This window comes from Carlito syrichta, unplaced genomic scaffold (assembly GCF_000164805.1).
Source record: "Carlito syrichta isolate Samal-C Ts95f unplaced genomic scaffold, Tarsius_syrichta-2.0.1 Scaffold304699, whole genome shotgun sequence".
Classification (NCBI taxonomy): domain Eukaryota; kingdom Metazoa; phylum Chordata; class Mammalia; order Primates; family Tarsiidae; genus Carlito; species Carlito syrichta.
Window position 1 is genome coordinate 22,979 of NW_007248795.1, and position 7,434 is coordinate 30,412.

Genomic DNA, 7,434 nt, shown 5'->3' on the forward strand with positions numbered 1-7,434 from the left:
GGAGTCTCACTTCGTCCCCCAGGCTGGAGTGCAGTGGCACACTCACGGCCACCCCAGCGTCCACCTGCTGGGCTCAGCAATCCTTCCGCCTCAGTCTTCCAAGTAGCTTGAACTACAGGTGTGCACTACCACACCCAGTTAATTTTCAATTGATTGTAGAGACGAGGTTTCATCAAGTTGCCCAGGCTGGTCTCGAACCCGCGGGATCAGGCAATCGTCTCACCTCGGCCTCCCAAAGTGCTAGGATGACAGGCTAAGCCACGAGCCCGGCCCATTTTATAAATTTATATACATAAAAAATGATTTCGGCTGATCTGATCCTTCTTCCAACTAGATGCTCATTCCTGGCTATCCGTTGTTTTCTACTTATTTTTAGATAATTAAGGCAATGATTTGAATCAGTGCAAACTGTTTCCAGGTCACCTCTTTTCTTTTTATAATGTTCAACTAAAGCATATTTCTTTCCTTCTTTTTTTATTTCTTTCTGTTCCTCCTTTGTTTTATTTTAAATGGTTAGTTAAAATGTGTCTTTATTATTAACCTACATTTCCAAATTTCTCTCTTCCTTTATGAATTTTTCCTGCATTGAATTTTGTCATACTGTTGGGAAAGTGACGGCATAAATTGCTAACAGAATAAGCCTCCTACAATTTATAAAACACACAATGGTATTTTTAAGTAGAATTTTGAAGTCTGGCAGCAAATTTAAAACCTTGGCAATATAAGTGGGTTCTTTTTCCTTGGTTTGTGCCAGTAATAATGCTTCCCCTTTCAGGCCACTTTCTATTACTGATTAAAAGTATTAACCCAAACTAAACCTAAGCAAAATGTATCATTAGTTGCTAGTATTCATTTAGCTTTCTAGAGGGGGAAATAAATAATAAACCAGTCAAAAAAATAAATTTATAAAATGTTGTATTGTAATATGCAATAAGAGGAAAAATGAAGCAAATGGGCATTGTATTGAGGAGGGGGCCATTTTAGGTTAGGATAATCAGGGATGGCCCTAGCTGATATAAATAGCCTGAAAAGGTACAGGAGTAAGCCATGTAGCTATCTGTGGAAACAAAGAACAATCAGAGGGAACAGTAAGCCTCAGGGTGCTTGGCCTGCATGTTTGAAGGACAACAGGAGATCTGTGTGGTTGGATATGAATAACTTAAAGAATAGCAGGAGATGAGAGCAGAGAAGAACATGAGACAAGAGAGAAGAGATTGTGTAAACCTTCCAGGCCTTAGTAAAAATTTAGGCTTTTTCTCTCAACTGGTTTGAAATCTATTGAGGGGTTTGGATGTTGCAAAAGGAGAGACATCATCTGATATAGGTTTGAACAAGATCATTGGATGTTACATTGAGAATAGGCTGTAGGTGGTCAAGAATAAAACAATGAAAGCATTTACGGTGCTATTGCAGCATGCTACTGAGATATTATGATGGTTGGGACTAAAATGTTAATGGCGGTAACAGTGAGAAATGATTCTGGACGTGCTGATGCATTTGTTATAAGGCATGAGAGGAAAGAAGGATTCAAGGATGAGTCCAAGGATGATTCTTGAATGACTATAAGAACAGAGTTGTCTATGTTTGCTGAGATAGAAAAGAAATCAATGCTTGGTCATGTAAGTTTGAGACATCTAAAAGGATGTTGAGTAGACAGATTGGTACGTGAGTCTGGAGTTAAGCCTGGAGATGTAAATTTGAGAATTTTTAGCATATAGATTGTATATAAAGCCATGATTCTGAATTTGGCCACCAAGAAAATGAGCACACATTGAAAAGAAGAGAGGTCTAAGTACTAAGCCTTAGCATATAGTTACAGTAACAAGTCGTTGGACTAGAAGACAACAATCTTTTTAAAAATGAAGAAAGAAGAGCTGCAGAGATAGAATAAAAAACCAGCAGAACCAGCAGAGGGTTCTGGCGAACAAATGAAGCCAGGGTTTCAGGAAGAGGGAAGTAGCTGGTCACCTTGATGAGAAGTTTCAGTGAATTGTTATAAGAGATTAGAATAGATCAAGATAAAATAAGAATACCTTTTATCCTATCTGAGAATAAGATAAAATGAGAGAAGAAAAGTTGGAAACAGCAAGTATAGACAACATTTTCAAGGGTTTTTTTGCTGTGGAGAAAAGGGAAGAAATAAAGCAATAGCTGAAAGAAGAAGTCATGTCAAAAGAGAATTTGTTTTAAAAGATGAAAGTAATAGGAGCATGTCTCTTGACTCATAAAAAAGATCCAGTAGTGATGGACAAAACTAACAATGCATAAAACAGAAGAATTTCTGGGGCAGTATCCTTGAGTAGAGAGAAGGAATATGACTAAGGGTTGAAGTGTAGGGTGTGGTGTTTACTAGGACCACTGATGTTATATCCATAGAAAAAGAAGGCTAGGCAGATTCCTTAGGCACGGGTATAGACAGGAGTAAAAGGCATGATGACGGGAACGTGTGCAAATTTTCTCCTGACTATTTTTACTATTTTCCTTGTAAAATTGGAAAGAAGGTCATCAGCTGAACATGACAAACAGGAAAAAATATTGGAATCTAAGAGAAAAGAAAGTATGAAATATCATCTTAGGGAGTGAGAGAATCAATGGACTGGATGGAGGTTTTCGAGGTGTTATCTTCTCAGAAAGTCAGAAAAGAGACATTTTAAAGACTTTTTTTTTACACACAAAATATGACTTGGTAAACTGAGAAAGAAAAGATCAAGCGTCCTAACCAATTGTCTATTAAAGACTTATGGTAAGGTGGGTGTGGTGCCTCAAGCCTGTAATCTCAGCACTTTGGGAGGCCGAGGTGGGAGGATTGCTTGAGTCTAGGGGTTTGAGACCAGCTTAGGCAATTTGGTGAGCTCTCGTCTCTACAATACATCAAAAAATAAGCTGGGCATGGTGGTTTGTGTCTGTAGTTCCAGCTACTTGGAAGGCTGAGGCAGAAGGATCACCTGACTCCAGTAGGTCGAGGCTGCGGTGGTCGTGAGTGTGCCACTGCATTCCAACCTGGGCGACAGAGTGAGGCTCCGACTCAAAAAATAAAATAAAATAAAGACTTATGGTAAGGACTTTCAACTGGGGGCAGTTTTTCCCCACAGAAAACATCTTGGCAGTGCCTGAAGACATTTTTTTATTTTGCAACTGGAGGTGTGGGTGGGATGTGCCACTGACACCTGGCAAGTAGGAGGCAGCCATGCTACCATGCAATACACAGAACAGCTCACCACAGTAAGGAATTATCCGGCCTGGAATGTCTGCAGCACTAGTTAAGAAACTTTATTTTATGATGAAATCTAGTTTGTGAAGAAACTGAGAGTGAATAAAGTATTCACGTTAAGATTTTCAGTCAGGAAAATGCACTGAATTATATCTCTTCAGGACAATGGTAGATTTTAAACAGAACAGGAATACTGCAAAAACTTTTTTTAAAAATCTGAAACCTCTAGAGGATGAAAGGATTTTTGAAATATAAAAAGATAAAGTTTATACTTTTAGAGCCTCCAGGTTTTTAAAATCCCCTCCCTCATGAGCACAGAAAGTCTAACTTAGTGTTTTATCTTAAGTTGAAATGTGGCTTAGTTCATGATTTCAAGTTACCATTTTTTTCTTCATAGCCTAAGGAGATTTGTACTTGGATTCTTTTCTCCTGGGCTTCCATTCGGAAGACAAATATTTTCAAGCTAAATGTGGTGTTGTTGGTACACAGAAACTATACTCTAGTGTGTGAATTAGGACTCTGGCCGGGTCTTTTGAGTTGCTTTATTTAAGAGTAAGTGGAAGAGGGTTATTAGTCTCATTTATGACCAATGGCATCACTCTATAGAGTGACTGGCTTGAGTCCACTGTCACTCATTTATTCTTTCATTCCCATCCATTTGTTCAGCATTCACTCATGCATCCTTTTATTTTTAAAGTATTTATTGAATTCCTACTATAGGCTAAACCTTGAGAATATTGCAATAAATAAGCAAAAGTCCCTGCCTTCAAATTACTTTAATTATGATGGAGGAGAAAAACCACAGAAATTATAATAATAATGTATTAAATTATTATTTAATGAACTAATTTGATAAATTATGATAACAGATAATAAAAAGTATTATAATAACATACAGAAAGGAGTGACTTACAGTCATATGCACTATTGGAAAATAACTTCAGAAGATTTACAAAATTAAATGATACTTGAACTGAATGAATTTTATGACTAAAAGGAGAGAGAAACTTAATATTTTTGAGAAGTCCACTATGTGCCAGACTCTCTGTGGTATTTTATACTATTTTTCTCCTTTGTTCATCACAATAACCTTGCATGGCATATTTATTATTCACATTTTATATTTGAGAAACCAGAAGCTTATATAAATCAGTCAAGTTTACCATGGAAACAAGTAATAGAACCAAGAGTTGCGTCTACAACAAACTCCCCTTACCGTGTTCTTTCCAATCAACCCAAAGATGGGGTACAGGTTTGAATACCGAGGGTGCAGTGTACTCACATTTTATGGGACTTTTCTTTCTCACTTAATCTAGCTTATAGCTCCTAAAACATCTGATTCTCTCCTTATTGCCTCTACAGCTAATCTGACCCACAATAAACCCATCGATAGAAAAGGCTGCATCAGTGAGATCATCTCTGAAAAATACTAACAAAAAAGACTGTACTCAAAAAGACAGTAGACAGTGGTGATGGCTCAATGCTATGCTAAGTCACTATGCAGGGACTGAAGTAGACTAGAAAGAAGGAAATGAGACAATGTCGTATATGAGCCAACATGCTATAAGATAAGAAGCCATGAGTAAGCAGGGAAACTGCTAGAAGAAGAGAGAGCTGAAACAATCTTCTAGAAAATGAAAGACACTGAGACAGTAACAGCTATAGTTCTTGAAGAAAGTTTTCTATTTTCTATTAAGCCTGGCTATGCTTACACTTTCCAATATCACTCTTCCCCCCACTGCTACCCGCTTACAACCTTTAACTGTAGCTAAAAGCTGCTTAGAATGCTTTTAATAAAAAAGATACTTGAACTGGAATGACACTAGTAAAAATACAGAGCTATGAGACAATAAGAAACAAGTACTTTAGAATCACTGGAGCAAAGCGGGCACCTAGTGTATACTAATAAACTTGAAGCGGGAGGAGAAGAGAATGAGAGTATAAAGTGCATTTCTTGTTGGGCTAAGGATTTGGACCTTATTCTGAAAGCTTTTGCAAGCTTTTAAATACTTCAAAGAAGCTTCTTAAACTAGAATGTTTGGGTTTTTTTTTTTTAATCTCTGTATCAACAGTACCTGGCTAAGACACTTACACACAGTTTATGTTTGATAGACGAAGTGTTATATCAAAGTAAAAAAGTAAATGAGAGAAATAAACATAATCAGCATTCAGTTCTACATCACAGTTATGATAAGAAAACTCATGAATGATAAGAAAGCCAGTTATAAAGTGCCTTGAGGATAGGGTAAGTATTAAAGGACAACTAGGGGTATACCCATGGTAAAACATAAAAGTAGCCCCTCCAGCTATGACACGGAAGCACAGGTCAGCATGTGAGCTACAGGGAGTCATGAGCCACATGATATAACTTTAAAGAAGTGTTGACAAGGCCAGGCACGGTGGCTCTAGACTGTAATCCCAGTACTTTGGGAGACTGAAGTGAGAGAATCGCCTGAGCCCACGGGTTCAAGAACAGCCTGGGCAACTTGGCGAGAACTCGTCTCTACAATAAATAAAAAAATTAGCTGGTAGCATGCACTATAGTTCCAGCTACTTGGAAGGCTGAGGCGGAAGGATTGCCAGAGCCCAGCAGATTGACACTGGGTGGCTGTGAGCGTGCCACTTCACTCCAGCCAAGGTGACAGAGTGAGACTCCAACTCAAAAAAAAAAAGAAATGTTGACAGAGGGTGAATTATGAGACAACAACATGGGTCTGTTTAAAAAGACCTGGTCTCACTTTCTAACAGTCTTAACATGAATTTTCTACAATTTACAAGCAACCACTGAAGGATTTTCCATAGAGTAATTAATTCATTTACTCTCCACAAATATATGTTTATTGAGAAACAACTACATTCCAAATATTATTCTTGGTGTGGTGAATGCATTGATGAACAAAACAATAAAAAATATCCCTTATGAAATTTATATTGGAAGCCGATTGACGGCAAACATAAATAATAAGTAAATATATACAATTTATTACAGATATATGTGATATGGAAAAAGAATTAAGTTGGATAAGAGGAATCAAGAGTGCTGTAAACCTCACTGAGAAGGTGATGTTTGAACAAAGATTTGAAGGACATGAGGGAGTGCTTCTGGCAAACACCTAGTAACGGAACACTCCAGAAAAAATTTTCTCCAGTCACTACAAAAGGTCTGAGACAAGAGAATGTATAGAAAGCCTGGGGAACTGTGAGAAAAAAGTAGAATGAGTGAGATGACAAAAAGGGTATAAAATCAAAGAAATAATGGGAGGTCAGATTATGTAGGACTTTGTGACCAAACACATTTTAGAGTGACTATTTTATCAGTTATGCAGAAGATATATTTTGGAGGGGTAAGCTACTTGAGATAATTCTAAATAATAGAAATTACAATCAGGAAACAAGTCATACTAAAGAATATGAAGATAAGGAATTTATAACAAATTAGACACTGTAGAAGAAAAGATTAGTGGATATAAAGATGCACCAGCACACTATCAAAAACAAAGCACAGAAAAGAAGGAAAAAAGCCGAAAAAATTAACAAAGCATCAATGACCTGTGCTAACATAACTTGAGTTCAAGAAAGAAGGAAAACAGAAAAGTTGGAAAATAATGGAAAACATTCATCTAAATTTAATAAAAATTATAAATCTAGTATGCAAGAATCTTGGAAAATCCTTCATATCATAAAGAAAACCACATCAAGCCCATCATTATTAAATGACTAAAAAGCAGCGATAAAGACAAAATCATAAAAGAAGTTAAAGGAAAAAAGAAAACATTGAATACAATGGAACAAAGGCTCAAATAATTACTGTAGATTTGACATCAGAACCCACACAAGCCAGAAATGATGGAGACATATCAAGCAGAAAAAAAATAAAATCAACTGAGAATTCTCTATTGTGCAACAATACCTTTTAGAGCTGAATGCAAAATAAAGACGTTTTAAAACAAACAAGAGCTAAGAGAATTTCTCTGCTGGACTTCAACTACAAGGAAGATTAAAGGAATCTCTTTTGGCAGAAGGAAAATTATACCAGATAGAAATTTGGAACTACATGAAGAAATAAAGATTGCATGATGTGATGAATATGTGGATAAACATAAAACACATTTCTCCCCCCCAAATGTCAATTATTTGTCCATTCAACATTACCTCCACTGCCGGAGACCAGCTCTAGCCAGGTTCAGGGTACCCCAAAGGTAGAGACGGCATCGGCAATTGGG